This window comes from Ambystoma mexicanum, chromosome 1p, assembly GCF_040938575.1.
Source record: "Ambystoma mexicanum isolate Mex_15411 chromosome 1p, UKY_AmexF1_1, whole genome shotgun sequence".
Lineage (NCBI taxonomy): Eukaryota > Metazoa > Chordata > Amphibia > Caudata > Ambystomatidae > Ambystoma > Ambystoma mexicanum.
The window spans coordinates 434,227,713-434,249,233 of record NC_090921.1 but is presented as its reverse complement, the minus strand read 5'-3'; the positions used below and the strand labels follow the sequence as shown (position 1 = coordinate 434,249,233).

General features: G+C 46.7%; 1 protein-coding gene across 2 annotated transcripts in view; it reads right to left on the bottom strand.

The window, feature by feature from the left end:
- RAB3A (RAB3A, member RAS oncogene family) overlaps nt 1–21,521 on the bottom strand; it is a 284,673-nt gene that overhangs the window by 43,980 nt on the left and 219,172 nt on the right. The window lies entirely within an intron of this gene.

Sequence of the window (21,521 nt, the reverse complement as noted above, 5' to 3'; positions counted from 1 at the left end):
CCCCTAGCAGATGTTTAAGGCAGAGGAAGATGCTGAGGCATATGCATCTGCTTGCTCTTGTGGAGGGGGCAAGGAAGGTACAGACATGCCCTGTCAACTGGCAGGCAGTACAGGGCACCTCACAGGCCTGGACAGTGCCCACCTCATCACGGGCCTGCAAGGCTTTAGTTTGCCAGAGGAGAAGACTGTTAGGATGCAGGAAGGCACTGTGACATGCAACCTATGCAAAACACCAATGAGGGCTGTTCCATGAACACCAAAGCAATGGACAGCCACATGGAGCGGCTTCATGGCATCACACGTCTTGCATGCAGGTTTGCTTCCAGTGACATCTCTTCCACCACATCCTCAAGCCATGCAATAAAAAAAAGGAGTGTCCACACAGGAGGGTACACATTCCAATGTGCGGTCTGGAGTGTACAGGCACAAGCAGCCATCAGGCCCATGCTCTCTCAGATTTCCCCAGTACGTCTGCCGTCCATGATATATGATGTGGCATATATAAAGTGCCTGTACACAAGTGTTTCTAGGCGTGACAAGACAAGGAGGGGGAAACAAAGGGAGGACAAAATAATGATCTTTCTAGGCCTTGTGTCATTCAGATCGTGCAATTGCAGGGAAGGGGAGAAGCGCCCGTGTGTAGCGGAAGGGGGAAGTGCAGTTTACTCACAAGTGCAGCCAGTGGGTGGCTCATAAGTGCAGAGAGAAGGGACTGTAGGGTTGCAGATACAAACCTTAAGTGCTGAGGAGCCCAGCGGCAGTGCAAGGGCAACACCCAAGTTCAGAGTGTGACCAGGTGGCCAGTGCACAGAGCAGTCAGGTGCATCTGCAGGGGAGAGGAAGAGAGAGAGCAGAAGCAAAAAAAGAAGGTCTTGAGTTGCTTCAGGAACCGGAGGTGGTTCTGCTCAAGTTTCAGAGAGGCAGGGAGGCTGTCTCAGAGGGAGGCCGCAGCTGAGGAGATAGATCTGCCCCAAACTCTCTGCTTGGAGAAGCATCTGACCCTCAGAATTGGATGTGGATAAGCGCAGAGCTCGAAAAGGAAGATGATTTGGAAGAGAAAGTTTGAAGTAGAGCGGTCCAAAGCCCAGAAAGCCTTGTGGATGATGCAGAGGGTCTTGAACTTGACCCTTGCAGCCAAAGGGAGCCAGTGAAGAGATTTAAGAGCTGGAAAGATACAATCCCTGGGCTTGAGGACAAGGACAAGTCTCACTGTCTTGTTCTGGATAAGTTGTTAAGGTCAAAGAGTAGAGGCAGGAAGATTTAGAAAGAGGCTGTTGCAATAGTCCAGCCTTGAGAGGACCAGAGCTCTGGAGACAGTGAGCTTCTGGGGGAAAGTGAGAAAATGAAGAATACCTCTGAGGAGGTGCAGCTGATAGTTAGACTTCTTAGAGATGTCAGAGATGTGAAGAGAGAAGGAGAGGGTGGATGCGAAGTTGACACCAAGGTTCTTAGCCTCACAGAGAGAGAGAGGAAAGGAGTGAGCGGGTGTCCCAATGAGGAGGATCTCAGTCTTATTGGCATTAAGGCAGAGATCATTGGCGGCACACCATTCCAGAGTTGCAGCCAGACAGTCTGGTATGAGACAAGAAGCAGAGGTGGCTGATGGGAGCCTGAAAGAGATCTGAGTGTCACATTGAAAATTGGAGTAGAAAGTAGCGATGCGGTGGGCAAGAGGTGCCAGGTAATGGTTGAAGAGCCAGGAGGGTAGACCACTTGGGAACACCACAAGTAAAGAGAGAGATAGAAGAGAGGAAAGACCCCAGTTGGACCTGAGAGGGTCGGTCAGTGAGAAAGGAGGTCAACCAGGCCTTGGCCTGATCAGTAATACCAAGGTTGTCGCAGAGGCGATTGAGCAGGATGGCATAGTTGACCACGTCAAAAGCAGAGGATAGATCAAGGAGAATGAGGACAGAAGGAAGATAAGAGGGAGAGCAAGTCTTCACGGGAGTTCAAGAGAGCAGTTTCCGTGCTTCTGGTAGCTCTGAATCCAGGCCGGCGGTCATGGAGGCAACCAACAGATTCATTATGGCACCATCCACCAGTAAGGGTTTGTTCCTACCACAAGCCCCTTCACCAATGCAGCTTGCTTGTGGTGGTAGCCCTGTGGGCGTACCACTATTTGGGTAGGCACAGATGGACCAAGTGATGAGTCCCAGTGGAACATACTACCTGTATTTTCAGATGAGTATTAGTCAGGCAGAGCGGGATTCGATGGAGAGGCATATGCTGCGGCACCACCATACCTTCTTGCAAATGATTGATTGTTCATTTGGCAAGTGAGTAGGAAAGACAGGTTGAGTTTGAATGCCTTTCAAGCCGGAAGCATAGTCCCCAAACATTGCAGGAGCAGCCCTCCAAGCATGCGGTAGGCTCACAATGAGTTGCAGAAGTTATTTAATTGCATCGCTGTCTGAAGAGTTAAAATGGGAGTAATACAAGGAAGGTAAGAAAGATTTTAAGAGGCAAATGGAGTAAAGGAAGTTAGTCAAGACCGGATTAAAATCAATGGACCAAATGTTGACCCACTTAGTTGCGATCTGCAAACCTTACAGAGACATATCTTCAGATGGCAGAAATCCAATGTATTATTTTCAATTTGATCTTACTGTCGATATTTGCATTTTCATGTACAGCATGCAAATTGCTGCCATGGGGGAATAGGTCCCTTGTGTTATTCAATCTTCTGCCATGAATGGAAGAAAGGGCAGTGTGTATTTGAGATGGAGACGACCTATGGAAAATACATCAAGCCCTCACTGAATTCAGTTAAGTAGAAACCAACATGACTTTCAGAATGATCAAGGTGATGGATGTAGACATCACAAAACCAGACTAGTTTGGCAGGCTAATGTTTGAACATCCTACTCGGTTTGTGTTTTTGCCATCTTATCATCATTGATGAAATAGGACTGATGAAATGTTCTCTAAAGCAACTGTCTAGATTATTGCAGTTTTAGAAAAAGCACAAGGAAACTGTTCCTGCTTGTAGAACAGCGGAATGCACCACTGGAAACAATTGTTCTTTCATCTTTCGTCATATGTTCCCAGTTGTGTTCTCTCATGACCAACAGGTACTGGAGTAGGCAAAAAAAGACTCATTTCTACAGTTATCACTTCTGGGCAACAGTGCACCCTGTTCAAAGGTGGCTACTTGTGTATTATTGTGGTTGTAACATAATGAGAACAGGACGCACAGGCATATAAAAAGTATCACAAACACTAATGGCACATTTTACCACTCAGATAGCCCCAATGCTGTCGGTCACTGGATATATTGCACAATAGCAGTAATGTTTTCGGTGGGGGTAGTATGGACTGGGGGTGTCATGGCGACTGGTGGTGATATGTCTGCTGTACAGATGTTCTGGGTTCTTCCCAGCCATGCCCATGGTGCCCCATAATATTTCACAGCAACATTGTAGTACTTAACTTGGTCTCTAGTTTCCCTTGCCTGACAGAATTCAAAGATGTGTGAATTGCAATTTCGCACCTTGCACCAAGAATTTGGTCTGGCCACTAAAAGATGTTGAATATAACCCCCTATTACCTGCCAAGAAATGTTTTTATCTCTGCAACCATTAACTAGCCTTCAGTCCGGCCACTAAAATATGGTATTCGCTTGCAGCCAATTAATATATTTTGCTCCTCCCTAGCAAGAAATAAAACACTTTCTCTGTGGCTTCTAACATGTATTTGGTATGGCCGCTAAAAGACAATACCCTTAGTCACAGACGCTGAATATAATCACTTCCTGCCTTCAAAGAAATAATCAGACATTTTCTCTGCAACAAGTATTTGGTCTTGCCTCGAAAAGATGGTGCTGTCACAGCCACTAAATATGATCTCCTCCAGTTCTATGTTTTTTCACTGATACAAATATGGAAATAGTAAATATGTTCAACCTAAATGTATATGTTGCATTTTGTTCTCCATTTTAATAGGTGGGGGTTTCCACCATGCCCTATTTATGTGCCCCAACTTCTACCCCTCTGCCCTTCTCCCTCCTCTTCCCATCCATCCCCACTCCCTAATGACTATATATATTTATTTTACCCCCACAACCAAATCTAGGTTGGCCAAATTTGCCTCTTTCAAACTTGTGTTAATGAAACAACCATATGCCATACTCTCCTGCCTGAAAATAAATTTACAACATTTTCTCTGCAACTAGTATTTCGTAAGGCCACTAAAAGTCAACACATACAGGAACACACACACACACACACATCAAACAAGTATTTGATAAGGCCACAAAAATACAACACACACAGTCACAAACATTAAAAATAAACTTATAATGCGAACCAGGAATGACAAAAAAATGTCTCTAACTATTAACCTGTATTTGAAATAACCACTAAAACATGTTGCAGTACTTAAGGCCAGTGTACTTGATGTGTTCTCCTTTTCACCGCCAAACAATTCTGCTGCATTCATTTTCTCACATTGACTAGAAATGTTATGTGATTTTATGTCATGCAAGGTGTTCATTGGGATGCAGTAGTCAGTTTAGGGACAAAAAGATACCCTATCTTCTTTCAAATGTACTACTTGTCCCTCAACTAAATCCCATTTCATGTTTTACCTTTCCTCAACTAGATCCGATTTAAATGTTTCCGCCTGTCCCGAAACTAAAGCTTATAGTAACTTTGCACTTCTTCCTAAACTCAATCATATACATTTTCTACCTCTTCTCCAGCAACATCTTCCTCTGCATGCGCCTAAAAAGACGGATCCTAAAATGAAAGCATGCATATCATATTCATTCAAAACCACCTGAATCTCTTTGGCCAAACCACCGATATTTCCAGTTCATATCTGAATGTGTTTGCCCATTCTTAGTCATGTGTGCCAACAAGTTATGTAGCTGGCCAAAGAGTTCTCAATTCACCCTCTCTTACATAGCATAACCCCAATAAGCAAAGGGAACATGAGATACAAAAACAACCCGAACCAAGGAGCAGAGTACCTTTTTCTGCCACCACAGACCTGTACTAATGTAGTTCTGCAAATGCCAGATGTTACTATTAGTCAACCTCAGGTTTCTTATTAGACTAATCTGTGAAGGCTGAACCGCTCCGTAAACATGCAGGAGACCTGCTGGGTGCGCAAAGATCTCTGCAGCAGGCACACATGCTCGATGAGCTATCTCACTGGATTCACAGGGATTCGCTATGATAATGTTGAACCAGAGGAGAATTATTTTTAAATGCCTTTTTTCTATATTATGACAATCCAGCAATGGAGGGTCACTAGTTCTCTAAGACAAAATCAGCCAATAAAACATTTTTGTGTTTTTCTTCAAAAATAGTGTTAGATATTTCGTGGCATTCATTTTTAAATGGTTTATTTACTCCATTTATAAACGCACCTGTGACAAAAATCCAAAGGATAAACCTTGTATCATAACTGCATGGGGGTTGGATTTAGATGGAACATATAATATGAATACAAACAGAAAACAAGCATCTGTGTTGTCGCTATTCTTTTTTAAATAAATAAATATGCTCTTGGAAATGTGTTTGCACTTTAATTTCACAGGGACGGATTCCTAGACAGATAAATGTATGGAGGATGCATGATTGATGGCACAATACTATGTGATGGTACAAGATAGCTGCTTCAATATACGATTACTAATGGTAATGTAACTGTCCAATGGATGCATAAATATTGGCACAATACAGGTGATGGCTATATGGTCACTGGCACAACAACTGTCTGGTAGGTGCCTAGACTGGGCCAGTATGCACCCACTTGGGTTCCCTACCACCCTTTGCTCTCAGGTATGGAACCACGACTGTGGTCTGTCAATAGATCCACATTGCATTCCCCTCATCACCATAAAAGGTGCAATCCCAGTGACAGAATGGGCCCGGGTTCTGTAAGCATATAAAGTGTTGGCAAACTTCTCCACTATGCCTGAACGGCTAGTTACAGTTGCCTGCTCAAACCCATTGAATATTTCATTAAACAGCTCCAGCACACTACTGTTCTGGGGATGGTAGAGGTTTGTGGCGTTTACTAGTTGGTTGAGAAATTATTTCTTATTTTCTGACACAGGTCGACCCCCATGCTCTGTAGTAAGCTCTTGGGGAATTCCCTCTTTTCTGAAAACTGTATTTGAAAAGTTATTACCTCCTTAGTAGAGTAGTGGATAGTGAACCAAGACTACTGCAAGCTAACAGTATGAGGCAAAGAGGTATATGGACCACCAGGTCAAGGACTAGCTTGAGTTTGTGCAAGTGGGACATAACCTAACAAGTCTACCAACTTCACAATCTATGCCTGGCCACCAGTAGCTGGTGAGCAAAGCATATAAGCAGCAGGTCTCTCAACTGCCAGCTCTTCCAACACTAGATGGTATGGGCTCCATTCACCTTCAACTGACCGAGCGGCTGGCCAGCCATTTCACATGGACCTTTATAACTTTTGGAACATCACATCTAACACATCATGAGACACACAAATGTAATCAGGCGTACAATGATACTGTACAAATGTGTTTTCGGTACATTTTCAATTGAACATGTAACATGACGGGTCAGAGAACTCTCCGTTGACCAGAGCTAGAAACAGTCAAAGTCTAATTCTAGCAGGGTCTGTGGAAACGTCATATATTCTATTTCTAGTGCTGAGAAGACCTGTGCTATACATCCACTCTTTCAGTGAGGGCATGCCAAGCAAGAAATCAATTAAGTTTCCAGTGATGTTGGGTAAGTTAATTTCGTCTATTTCTAGGACAAGCAAACCCACATTTCACCTGCTTTGGAATCGCACCACAAACAGTGCCAGAAAACTCGCTCACGGCTTCGCAATGGCAGTAATTTCAGCACAGCAGGGAAAGCCAAAGTGATGTGAAAGGAAGCAGCCTTTGGCTTTTTCTGCTGTGCTGAAATTACCGCAATTACAAAGCCGCGAGAGTTTTCTGGCACTGTCCTTCATTCAATTTATCTTAGGTCCCATCTCCCATTTACAGCCTCGGATGAAGAGTCGGTTTAGACTCGAAACACGTGTCAGGCTACTTTGCAAATGAATCCTTTGGACTTATAACCACATCTCTCTTCAATTACTTGCAACACATGCCTATATTGCACTCTTGGGCGCAGTGCGACTGAGAATTGCCCGTGCCCTAGTGCATTTAAAGTACTATCCCTCGGAAGTAATCCATCAGGACGGGACCTTCGACCGGAGCCACATTTTCCCATCAGTGAAAACTTTCACCCAGTAGTAATTTAAATGTCAGTGTGGACAACCAGATATGCATAAAATGCTGATTGTGTATGGATCCCCTTTTAGCTAACTCTTACTGAATTTAGTAAAACCTGCAGACTTCCAAGTCCCCCATCACAGCTGTGTTGTGCCTCTTATTTACACTGGTTGGGAGGATGGACATTCCTGCGGTTCTCACCGCTATGACACAAGCAGCCAATTGCCGAGTCATCAGAATTTGAGGATTACAGAATGGACCACTGGGAAAGTAGAGGCTAAAACAAAACTCACTTTGCTGGGACACAACTATGACTAGTTATTTTTGACTTTAAGGAGCATCCGCTTGTTAGCAAGTGGAGGGCTGACCTGTAAAAGAAACAACTTATTCTCCACCTATCAAGGTGAAGCCACTTCGAACATGAGGCCACTGTAAAGGTGGGCAGTTAGAATGCTAGAATTTCCCGAAATGCAGTCTGAATACACTTGGCCTCACTGTTCCTCAGAGTGAAGAGCCCATACTCATGACTTGTAGACCCTTTCGGGTCAGATCTCACGGTGCTGTGTGACACCCTGCTGCCGGGATTACACATTTGGATGAATACATCTTGATGCTATGAATCCATTAGAACACATAATTTCTATTGAGTCATATAAGTAACGTTGGAAGGGAGCATGTCTGTGTGAGGTCCATGCGCAGAAAGCATGCTTCCTTTTTTAATGGGTTTAATATAGGAGATTCTTTACACATAAAAGTTGTTTCTGAGACAGCAGGAGTCAGTACTCGTCAGTGTGAAGGTGAAGCGGGCTAGGATCATCGGGCAAAGTGGAGAACGGGGTCTTCAGGCTTCTTCTGAACTTCAAGTGGCTGGTCCCATCCTGGTTGGAAGCATGGCGAAATTCCATAGGGAAGAGTCATGAACGAGTGGGGCTCTTTACCAAAAGCACTATGTTTTGGGTTGCTGGAGACCAACAGTGGGAGACAGGCAGAGGTTATGGGAGACAGGCAGAGGATATTGGACGCGTTGCTTTGTTTCCTAGGAAACCAATGCAGGCACTTCACGGATGGCTAGACATCACCAGACTGCTTTGGACAGTGTGACTCTAGGCACTCTGAGGTTTAGTTTATCTTTCATCACAGTAATCCAGGCATACACCTAACAGACACCAGATCATATTATTTCAGGTAGAGTTTCGCAGGCCAGTTTACAGTGGAAAAAAGGCAAGAAAGGCAAGGGCTGGGGGACGCCGGGGGACAGCGGTCTCCCCATGAGAAAGTTTTAAAAAATGGAAATCAGTATGAGCTCACCATACTGGTGAAGAAAGCGGAGGTACATGGGGAACTCATGCACTCACAGTGGAACAGAAATGTGCAGTAACCCCAGTCCATCCCAATATTAGTGCCATCCTTCAGCCAATCAATGTGATGAACAGGTAGGATCCTTGAATGGTGAAAAGCCAATGTGCCTTCAGCACTGGCAAATGCATAAAACACAGAGCTATGATAAAATAACAGGAAAAAACAGGCCCGAGAATTTCGAAAATGTTTTATCGGTTTTATGCACTTTCATTTTTTTTAATGTGGGGGAGACCACCGCAGACCTTCCCCCCAACTTTTTATATTCCCTAACGCAACACCTCAAGTGCACAAATCTCACAAAAATGTGTTGTTTTGGACCTTGTTTTGGCATTCGTTTTTGTGACAATACCTAAACTTGACCCTGCATCAAAAGCTGCAGCCATTTTATGAACTTGATGCTTGGTGACAGATGCCAAGATGTATCTCTGAACCTCTATGTAGGCCATATTTCCCCTAGATGGTATTACTATGTTCTTCAAATGGAAGCCGCCAGTGTTTTCCTGCACATGGTTTGAGTTTCTTTTACTATCTTGACAGAACCAACTCTTCTTAGAAAGCACAGGCTGTCTTCTCAAGTGTTGTACCTCCAAAACAATGTTCCTAACCGATCGCAGTGGGAACATTCTGAGAAGTTAACTTCAAGTGAGAATCAGTTTTGTCCCCAAATCCCCCTCAGGCGTGCATTTCTGGGCTAATTTTTTTAATAGATGTGCATATGAATACCTTCATTATGATATGTGAATTCTAACAGCTTTCAAAGAAGGTTATTCGTGAAAAGTAGAGTTTAAAGAACAGCACAGTCAGCTCTGGCGCTGAGATGTAATTGCTGTTCAGGTACATGCAATGACCTAGTTAGGTGTTGGGCTCCTGGCGGGGCATGTTCACGGCTTATTGACTTCTCAGGTCCTGCATCATCCTGGGATTTCATTAAAACAGCAGCGAGCTGCAGCGAGCTTGCCTGCCTGCTTGTCTGCCCGTATGCCTGCCCGCCCGCCCGCCCGTCCGTTTGTCTGCCTACCTGCCTACCTCCGCGCATGCCAGGCCTTTCATGCTGTGATAACTTGTGCTTGCCTTGCTCCTCACCCGCTGAAGTAGCAGGCCTTAGGGAAGGGTGCTTGGCATAGTATCAGAGAGTACAGGTAGGCAAAGTGAGACATTTTCGGCTCACCCGCTTCCATACTCACCTGCTTGACCAAAAGTAAAATGGTCGTCATTTTTTCCCCCCACATTTTTTACAGCTTTGTTTTCCACAAATATATAGACGGTGTGTTTGGGGTAAGTATACAGCAAGGAGAGGATAGGTAGGTTGGGTGAGGTTGTCTCCCCCCTACATATTGCAGTAAAAGAAATTTGCTAAAACATAAACTCAACCTTTTTAACTTCAGTCACAAAAATGTGTTGATCTGACATAGAACGGTGTCAACGCTCAACCACTCTTGATGCACCCCGTTAGTAGTCAGAGCTCATTGACTGGCGCTTCACTTTTTTTCAAGGTTAATGCAACCTAGGGTTGTATTTGAAGGCATGATCAGATCAGCCCTTTAACGCTCCCTAAATTCAGCACCTGAAGCGTGAATATCTCGGAGTGTAAATCAAAAGTATAATTCACGTTTCAGGCGCTGAATTTGGGGAGTTTTAAAGGGGCACTGTCTTCAAACACAACGTTGGGTAGTTCAGCACAATAAAAGAGAGTGAAATGTAAATGTTCTCAGGTGGGCACCGCACAACATAATTAGCCAGAATATATGGCAAAAACAGATGGCTACTGCGGTTACTGAAGGAGCTTTATTCCAAGATTATTAAAACGGGCGGCGGCGGAACGGTAAGTGCCCATTCCCATGGAGTCCCATAGACGGCACGGGAATGGGAACACTGAAGCGCCGGCACCATTGGTAATGGAGCCGGTGCTTCAGTGATTCTCGGCCGGTAGGGGCCTGAACTATCGGCAGGTCAGACCTGCCGGTTGGTCACTGCCCCTACCGGCAGACTCAGAGTAACCCAGTCCACAAAAAAATGATGGAGCAAGACTTAACAGCATTTTTTCCGGACCAGGTTACTAGACTCATAACAAAAGGTAACGTGTGAAAAGGTTACCTGTTTGTTTGTGTTTAAATGTTTGACAAATACAGGCTTTATATATGGTGTGATGAAAATATTACATTCTACCAAAAATATATGCTTTTGGTGTGCTAAATATGAACATCTGAAAATAATGTAGTTAGTTTAAAACTGATTTGTATGTAACATTTTAAGTGGCAGGAAGGAGGGCGTAGCTTTAGGCAGATAACAGTTGGTTTGAGTGCGCTTTTAGAATAAAAATTATCATTTGCATTTTTTAACACGGAAACGTTAAGAAGGTCTTGTCCAAAACAATAGCCTCTTAAATGGGCCATCACTTCACTCATAAATCGCTCATGCTCCAAAAGCTCTGCTATATTAAAGAAAGTGATAAGGCGTAATGATGGGTCCTGCAGCTTGTGGGGTCTACGGGCCCCTGCCCATGACTCAGGAGTCAGGCCAGCTCTGTGTAGGTCCATGTGAGGCGTAGTTGACTTCAAGTTAAGGTTAAATAAACACAAAGTGCTGAAGAGCCCTGACCACTCCCCTGGCCATGGAGAGCGGTTTACTCAGGAAGTTGGTAAGTGAGCACAATGCCTTCAAAACCCTCTACGCCCTCCGAGACCTATCGCAGTCCCTTTCAATCCCCAAGCCATCACAGAATATATAGAGGAGCACATGCCACATGCCTTCTAACTCTACTGTCGCCTGCCAGGGGAAGGTGGTGCTTTACAAACCTGCATAATACAACCTTCCATAACAGAATTCTCATATGCTTAGTACTGCAGTGCCATGCTGATCGAGGACTTTGTATGTGCCGATTATTAGTGGTAAATACCGCCATGGGACTGTGATATTGTACCTACCCATATAATCCTCCTCATACTAACGAAACTCACAGGGCATGTCATGTCAAACATATAAAATGTGTCACATTCAAATTGTCTGGGCATCATTAACAGCCCATGATACCTGTAACCCGTCCCATCTCCTGGAAATCTCACATCATTCCCAATCCCAGAACTGTGAACTTTTCCAATTTTGAAGGCATTCTGCACTACTCTGTGAACAGCATACATTTCAGAGTATAACATACACTCAAATCCTCCTGTTTTGATACACAAGGCTCCAGGTATTGTGCAGCAGGGCAGACCACCATGGACTGTCCAGTCACCAGAAGACTGTCCAATCGTCCAGAAGTCAAAGAAAGAATGTTCACACATGCGAGCCTCAGTCACAAGGGCAGTGGGCATGTGCAGTGCTAATGCTCAGGTGCCGCCTGAGGTCCTGTGCATGGCACAGCGTCCCCACACGCGAGTCCTGAGTCCAACCTAAACCTTACGGCGTCTGCTCCGCAGGCCCTGCTGTGCTTCCTGCTACCAACAGTGCAGCTAAGAGTTTCACCCACCTCCAGAGAGATGGAGAGAATACATTATAATAAATATTATACAAAGAATCATGCATTTCCTGCTCTAACATTTTCACATTATAGGCAATTGCCTAATTTTGCCTAGTGGTGCACCGGCCCTGCTTGCAGTTACCTCCTGTTTGAATCACTAGAGTAGAATTATCGCTCAAATGATTAGGCCTCAGCCTGCTTTGATGCCCTTTGATGGGGTTTGCCCAGGGGGCAGGGCCCAATTAATGGCAGCTGTGTGGGGGGTGAGGTCTACCGCGGCTGCTAGCCCGAAGTTCCTGTATCTGCATCCCTGGGAAGGAGAAATAGGCCCTGTGTTATTACACCCTGGGAAGCGAGATCATGCCAAACTAAGGTTAATGCCTCCTAGAACACTTGATATTTGCTGCACAAGGTGCACATGCATCTATTGAGAGGAGGAGGAGAGAGAGAGGGGGAGAGATTGAGAGAGCGAGAATAAGAGAAAGAGGCACACAGCGGTAACAAGGGAGCTATCTGCAGGGACCAGTGATTAGGGGAGTTCGTCCAAAACTAAAATCTTGCACTGCAGAGGTCCTCAATACTAGCACCTTCCTCACACCTCACACTGCTTCACCTTTGAAGTATGCCAAGTATCCAGTCCCGCTAGCACCCCCTCCTTTGACCTTCACAGTGCAAGCTCACACAGGCAATGATCATGCCTCCGGCGCCCTTCATGAAAGAAGAGATCATCCCGAAATCTCGCTCTGCAACATTCGTACACACACACACTCACACCCACACCATTCCATGTTCTTAACACCTACTTCATTATCCTCAACACAGCATCTATTCTCTGATCTGAATCACGCCACCATTTTATCAATTGCAACATTGCAATTCCCCACTAACCTGCTCTCCTGCACGACACAAAGTGTACTGGATGATGGTGTGAAAGTGGCCTGCGAACACATATAGATTTTAGCATTTCAATCACGATTTTGTGAGTATGCTGGCTTTTGCACAATACCTCCACGTGCCTCTTCCTCGTTCCAGTACTCGCCAATGAGGCCCGCCTCTCCCACAGGAACTTTTTTTCTTTTTTTTCCCCCAGAGGTATAAACCCACAAAACACCAGTTCTTTTTCACCTGTCTCCGACCGGGACTGAATTCTTCCGGAGCGGAGCACTGGGAGACTACGCTGCTACAATCCTCTGTGTTGACAACTTCTGCGGTGTTGCAACAGGCTCACGGTAGGATGGGACTCCCGGGCCTCCTGCGGGGCATGGGGCTTGGTTAAGCTGGTTGATGGGTGACAAGGATCACCTGCAGGGCTCGGGAGTCTTGCTCAGGCTATGGCCAGTGTGCTGCCGCCATAGCATTTTCCCAACTTCCAGGCCGGGGGCCATGGCAAGGCAGGTGTGGGCTGAGGCTGCCTCAAGGGTATTCCGTTCATGGGGGACCCTGTTGCCAGCATGCGGGAGCTCCTGTTCCTCCCTTCCAGGTGGTTGCGATTGGAGCGGGCAGGGCTTTACCTCTCGCTGCCGGTGTGCCTGGGCCTGCTGGAAAAGGCGGCAGGCAGGGATCGGGCTTGGTTGTGCCTTCAGGGGGGTCTGGTCTCCTTGTGGTGGGAGATTCTCAGTGTTATGCAGAGAACAGCCATCTCATCCCTTGGCACACGAGACTGTGGCTTAGCTGTGGGCAAACACTCAGCTGATAGGAGAATTGTGCTCTCCCCTGCTTCTTCCCCAAGTCTTGTTCGCGGTCATGGCATAATGGAGCCCACTAAGGCAATGGGAATTATGTTCTCTCTGTCTTTAAGGAGTCTGGGACTCTGATGCGGCAGGCCACTTCTGTGCATGAGGGTGGTAAGGGCAGCCATAAATGAGAACCTGGCCCTTCCTCCTCTTTTACTTCTTCATCCTCCTGGTCTTCACCCTCTCCTGCGTCGGTGGCTTCCTCCATGGGACCTGGGTCTGATGAGGAATCCGAGGGGATATTTCTCTCCAGCTAAGAGGTGGTTGCGGCTGTGTCTCAACTATGGGATGCCTTGGAATTTTCCTGGGGAAGGGTCCTCAGATCCCATGTTCAGATAATATAAACATTCTCCAAAACGGGGCCTCCCCTGTATTTCGGATATCAGGGTATACATTTTACGGGAATGGAAGGCCCCTGAACACGTCTCGATGCCACAGTTTATGGGCTGCCTCTATCCTTTGAAGGGGGCAGAGGACCTTCTTCCAGACTCCACTGGCGTGGACAATATTTAGGCCAGCTTGATGGTCGCTCTTCCATGGCAGCTGTGGAAGCTGCTCTTCGCGTCGCAGTAGACCGGAAGGCTAACTCTGCTTTGAAGGGACCTTGCATAGGGTCCCGCCTGGCGCTACGCTCTGATATCTGTGGGTCCTATCCGGCAGTGACCGTGCTCGGAGGGTTCCAGCTTCTGCGCAAAGCATTGTTGCAGGGATGTTAGCGGACATGCAGAAGCGGGTGCTGCTGCTTTCAGATCTCGCCTATGACGGGGTTAGGGACATCGTCATGCCCATGGGAACCTGCATTTCTGCTCGAAGGCATCTTCCCTTGAGACAGAGCCTCTCAGAAGGCTGCCGCTCTTCAACTTCCCTTTGTGGGTTCCAAACTCTTTGGGGACTCGCTGGAGGATAAAATGCATCTGGTTTCACGGGTTATCTGGTCAATTTTGTGTCCACTCCTCATCACTTTTCCGATATCATGACTACTCTGCCCGGGGATCCGGCCGGGTGATTGGCTATGACATCTGCTATTGCCAATCTTCTTTACAAAGGGACCATTGTGCAGGTTCCGCCAGGTCAGTGGGGTCTGGGTTTCTATTCTCGAGTCTTCCCGGTCCGATAGCGTCGGGGGTCAGTTTTGGCTGTTTCTGGCCTTAAAGCTGCTCAACACGTTTGTATGGCATGTCCGATTCAGCATGGAGACCTTACAGGGAACATTTCCCCTGGTACAGCGGGGTGACTTGCTGGTCTCGTAGGATCACCAGGATGCATTTTATGGCATCCCCATTCGCCCTTCTCATCTCCAGTGCCTGCGATTCTCTGTGGGAGGGAGCCTGTTATCGGTTCTGTGTTCTTCCCTTTGGATTGTAGTCTGCTCCAAGAGTTTTTACGAAACTGGTTGCTCCATTGGTGGCCCATCCTTGTTTGCATGGATCCAGCTATTCCCATATCTGGACGATTGGCTGATCAAGGCAGATCTCCACCCCACAGTGCACTCCCATCTTCTTCAGGTCAGGCACTTCAGGCATGGGATTTCCTGATGGTCTGGGACAAGTCTCTCTCATCTTCGTCCCGGGACGTGGTCTTCATTGGGGCCCATTTTGCACCAACAGTGGGACGGTCATTCTTCCTCAGGCCAGGGCTCTACGGCTTCAGTCTCTTCTGTCCCAAGTTCTTCGGTGCCTGTCGGTGTCAGCAAGAGCCCTGCTAGTGGTGCAGGGGCACATGGCTTCTTTTGTGTTTCTGGTACACTGACTCCCATCTCCCACAATCTGTGGATGGAGATGGGTTGGTGGTTGTGGATGTCTTCCCTGCAGAAAGGTGTGGGGTTGGATATTCCCCCATGTTTGGTTCTAGGGACAGATGCCAGCAGTCTGGGCTGGGGGCCTTCCTGGGGTTCCTGTCTGCACTAGGGAGGTTGGACGAGGGGGAATCTCCTTCACGCCTTGTATTGGAGGGTACTGGCAGCCATCTATCATGTGCTGCAGCACTTTGTTCCTCTCCTGCAGGTTCGAGCTGTGTTGGTTTGGATGGGCTATTCTTCTGCCATCATTCAGGGAGGCTCGGTGTCAAGGGCCTTGAATTCCCTGGCAGGGTGCATCGGGGCTTGGACCAAGAGGTCTTTGCTGTCCCTGGAGGCTGTTTGCATGCTGGGGGTGGAGATGGTCTTGGCAGGTCACCTCAGCAGGGTGTTTTCCGGGACTCCCCAGAGCTGGTTCCGTCAGGCCTGGCCTTTGCAAATGTTTGTCTCCGGTATTGGATCTCTTTGCATCCCCCCTCTCAGCCGTAGTTACCAGGATTTGCTCATGGTCCCCGTTGCCTTGAATATCGAATGGCCTCCTGTATGTTTTTGCTCCACTTGCTCTAATTTCCTAGGTGGTTCGGAAAATCCACAGAGGTTGTTCTCTGGTGGTCTTGGTGGTTCCCTTCTGGCCTCGCAGGTGGTGGTTCCCGTTGCTCATGGATCTCCGGGTGCAGGATGTCTGGCAGATTTCCGGCTTCCAGTGTCCTCTTTGGGGGGTTCTGGTGGTGGGGTTGCCTATGTTGTGCTGGTCTGCTTGGCTCCTATGAGGGCGAGGTTGTTGACTTTGGGTTTCTCAGCTCTGGTGGTGGAAGCCATTATCTGTTCCCGGCAACCCAGTATGTTGGAGGCCTATGATAGGCATTAGGCCCCTTTTCTGAGCTAGTGTGGTCGCACAGGTATTTCCCTGCCCAAGGTTGTGGTGTCCCAGGGGTTTTGCTGTTTTTGCAGGATGGTTTCGATAAGGGGTTGGCAGTGGCCACTTTGCATCCTTGGTGGGCTGCACTGAGGGACCCTGTTGGAAGGTTACAGTGTTCCTTTGTTGGATTTGGGTCTGGTGGGCCGGCTCCTTGAGGTCCTGGCATCTTCTAGGCCTCCTGTGTGTTTGAGCTCCCCTCCTTGGGATCTGCCCTTGATTTTGGGTTTTGTTCCATCAGCTCCCTTTGAATCAATTGGCCTTGTGGATATTAAACACCTTACGCTGAAAGCGGCCTTTCTGGTTGTCATCGCCTCTGCGCAGAGGCAGGGGGACTTTGGGGCTCTCCTGTGCCATCCTCCTTTTCTTCATGTCTTGCCTGACTGCTTGGGGTTGAGGTGTGAGCCTCTAAGTTTCATCTGACTCTGAAAGTGGTCCTCCCAGCTGTTTTTCCTGACCCCATGTCCCCCTGTACCCAGAGGGGGTGTCAAGGCACTCCCTTGATGTGTGTTGTGCAATCCTGGTGTACCTGGCCAGGACAGAAACTGTTTGCCGTTACGACAGTCTTCTGTTGACTTTTGGTGAGGCTGGTGCAGGGAGGAAGGCTTTGGTTGTTTCCATTAGTCGCTGGTCAAGTCGGTGATTTCAATGTCATTTTTAGCCTCTGGTCTTTCTGTCCCTTTGGGTTTGCAGGTTAGTTCTACCTGGGGTATGGCTGCTTTCTGGGCGGATGCTCAGGGTGTTCCGTTGCATGAGTTTGCATGGCCGCTACCTGGGCAGACCCCAATGGCTTTATTAGACATTACAGGCTTAATGTGGGAAGTTTTAGGGATGGTTTCTTTGGTGTGTGGGTGTGTTGTCCGTGGCCCAGCTGTGATGTTCTGTTGTTGAATTGCTCAATATACTTGGTGTTTTGGCATTGATTCCTGGGTGTCCTCTTGCTTCCTGCTTTCCTTTGAGCCCTTCCACATGGTTTAGCTTGGGTATGTCTCATTGGTGAGTACTGGAACGAGGAAGAGGGATGTGGAGGGAATGCTCAGATTATTTACTGGTAATATTCAACTCCTAGTCCGACTATTCCTTGACACAGTACTACGGACCCTGTGCCCCCTCCCGTGGCGTAGAAGGGCCCGTGTGTCTGTACAGGCTTGCTATGTACTGGTGTATTGTGGGTAAGTAGGAGGTTCATACCTCCGAAAAAAACAAACACAAAAAGTTGCTGTGGGAGAAGAAGAGCCTCTTTGGCGAGTACTGTGACAAGGAAGAGGACTATGAGTAATGAAGAGTACCGCTAGGTAATCTGAGCATTTTTGCACATGCATCTGCAACATCTTTTCGGAACAAGTTCATTATTTCTTCTATGTATTTATGCTATGCTGGTTTTCCATCAGACCCCTTATAATGTATAACAAACAATACATATTTACCACCCCTTCATTCTACTCTGCCCCATGAGTATTCAAACCATCACACTATCCCTGACTGTTCTTTGGTCCTCCCTATCCCACCACCTCTTTCTACACAGAATACACTTGTCATTCCATCTGCCTGTCTACACCACAACCCCCTCCTCCTTTTGGTCCTATCAGGGCAGACTGGCTTTCCCCAGGATAAGATTTTTCTATGTCATGAACTGGAAAATCCCTGTGTAATACCTCTGGCATGACTTTGAAATAATTGGGCTCCTGGAACCAGGATACGTGTGACCTTTACACCTCAATCATCGGCCTGGACCTCTCCTGGTTTACTATGAATATACATAACCTACCTGCTCCCGGATCCAAGGTAGGGCATAGAGCACTGAAACAGGCTAACCTTCTTCATGTACCCATGGAGATCAGCTCAGCCCCCCAACCATAATCTTCTCGCTTTTCAGTACAACTAGCAAGTGCACCCATACCCGATCCATCAACCACACCTGGCAAATATGGCAGACACATTCTGCAAAATTCAGTTTATGATCCGTCCCTATTTCATCAGATTTCGAATGAAGGTTATTGGCATCAAATTGCAAACCCATCTCCTGGGATCACTCTCCAACTTTCTGAAGAAGCGAATCAGAAAGCATCTTTTCTGTCTGCACCCCCCTCTCTTTCATATATCTCCGTTTTCCAGGTGTCTGCAAGTAGCTTAATTTAAGGGTCCCTCACCCGATTCTAAGGCAAGGTGCTTGCTCCTCTTCTTCATCCCAAGGTGCCAGCTCATGTCTGGTTCAAGTGGAGTGATGCAGAGGCACTGACCAACAAGGTAAGACTATTTCAACGTATTCTCCCATAAAGATCTCTCAATATTACATCCTTTCCCCATGTCATAATAATCATTGAGTAGAGTTCTCTTCTGTGTCTGTGGTTGGCTTAGTCTAGTGTATTTGAAGAGAGTAATACGCAGATTGCCAGTATTTTCAGTACAGTTTAAAGCATTCTGTCTAGCCCACTAGGTTATTCACAATGAAGATCCTCTGTTCCTCATGCAGAAACTACAACACTATGCTCCCAATCGAGATCTGAAGTCTTCAGCTGCAGAAGGAATCCATGGGTCAAGATTCACGAAGAAAGGTACTGGTGCATCTGCCTTCCCTCTGCACGCAGCTCCCATTTGGAAATCCCAACCAGCCTATATCAGAGGCTTAGAAGATTACCTGAGATCACCCGAGATTTAGGTTGCCATAAAAAATGGTATCTTCTAAACTACAACTATTGTAGTAAGACCTTCTGTAAGCCTAACAGCGGCAATGGCATCTTGAAAGATGGTTCCTAGTCCCTGCTCTAAGGACCAAGAGACAGCGAACATTGTGAAGACTAGATCTTACAAAAACTGGGTAACGGAGCACAAAGCAACTTTACTTGCAATGATTTGACACCTAGATACACTAACTTCTGGATACACTTATTATTTAAGATATAGGTTTTAAATACACTGGTGTGCTTCTCCCCATTACTTATCTTCAGCGGGACACAGTTTCTTAACAAGTTGGGGGAAAGAATACTAGCCATCAATGACTTGATGTCATGATGGGAGGGTAGCATGGACGTCATTCCTTACGTGTACAACACGAACAATGCAGACCACATTATTTTTTAAAGATAATCTACAATACAGATGTACACATTATGTGGGAAAAATCTCACTATATGAAGAGAACAAGTACAAAATTGATACGTGAGAATGTGCATATTACCCAACTACAAGACCTCTCAAGGGTTGTATCACCAGGTGGGAGGAGGGGGTACAAATCTGCTTGCCCTTGCTTCAAAGTGGGAATATTTGTTACTCTAGCATGCGCCAGTGTCTGAAGCTCAGGAGATTCTTCAATAATGGCCCAAGGGCCTTAAGCACCTCTCCCTCTTAGGAACTATGCATTCCAGGTAAGGGACCACAGGAGCTTGGGATCAGCAAATAGATGCTTGGAGCAGCAGAGTGATTTTCAGCTGAAATGCAGACATGACGCTCAAATATGATGGCAGCTGTCTCAGATGAGGAGAATAATACATAGGTGTCGTGTCTCCTTGAAGGAATGACAGCCTATGCGAGAGAATAACCTGCATATCAATGTGCCTGGAACTTGTAGCAGAACATTTGCAATCTACTCAGCAAAAAACAATGTTTTGCAGAGGTCCTGAACATGGTTAATGTCTCAGAATTTGGTGTAAGTGATTCACATTCTGCTTTGGGACACGCAACAACATGATGGTGTATTGGTTTTTAGGAATTATCGATACTCCAGAAATTGGACGCTGGCCCCTGTATATTCAATCACTTGAGGAAGTGTTGGTTCTCAGGAGAAGAGCCCTTTTGGTTAATGAGTTGAACACTTAATTACCAGTCTTTTTCAGTTGGGAACCAGTTTAATTAGCCCCCCACTCAACCCGACAAAGCGGGGCTATGGTCAGCTATATGACTTTCCCCCTCTTTGCCATGATTCCGATGCCTCACGTGGCCAGGCAAGGCAACTCCATGCTTCTGGCACCATGAGAAAACCAGCAACGATTTCCGTTGATTCTTTTTTTTGACAGCCCCACATCTGTCGCATCCAAACTCAGATTTCATGGCTGATCCAGGGGACGAGCAATATCTTCGCTGTTTGCAAGCAGCATTGCTCTCTAGTTCTTGGCCGCTATCTGCAGAGGTTGCAGAGTTTGTCAGAAATGATTGACCTCCGAAAAAAGAAGGTTTACCTTTCTGCCTATTCCAGATGATGCTGTTCTGGTGGACACCAGAAGCGTTGCTGGGGGTGTGGCTATAACTCTGTGTCTTTTGGTTGTAACCACAGACAGAAGCTCAGGGTCTGCAACCAAAAGGCTAGATAGCTCTGAGTCCGAACAATCCCGACATTAGCGTAGCCCCAAATCTTTTCCAGACCCAGCAACACCCTTTGGTGGACACCATTGGGATCAGGTTCATGCCCCTTTGCAGGATATTACAAACTATTTCATGTCTTTTCCCTGAGGGTCCTTCCTGCAGACCCATCAATACTACCGCTCAACTACTTCTGTGCATAATCCCCCTGCTAGTGATTCCTTCTAGGTGAATATCCTCCGGTGGTACGGCCAATGAGGTCTGTCAAATTGACAAAGCTTACGGCCTCAACAAAGTCTAAAGTTTGTCATTCAGCCTTGTCGCGTCAATTCATGAAGAGACAGTGACTTAATAATTTCATGCAACCAATATAACGCACTTCATATGGCTTTGTTGGTCTTGAAGTCACAACACGGTTGGTAGCCAGGGCCGGCTGAATATTTGTCATGGCCCATTTCAATATGATGTTTGGGGGCCCCACCTTGCAAAACGGTCGTAGGCACAGGAGGGATGCGTATATAAAACTGGATACAGAGATATGCAGGGGGCAGGATAATTGCTGTAGATATCACTGGGCTGACAGCCAGCGGGGAGCTGAAACTGACTGTCCGCTAAGGAGCTAGCAATTGCTTTTTGTCAGGAAGGTGCCAATGTGGAAAAAGTGAGTAACAGGCAACAGTGCTTAATTTGTGGGGGTGGTTGCCAGTGCCCAACACCGGCACTCTTTTTTGGGCACCGGAACTCATGCGGGGCCA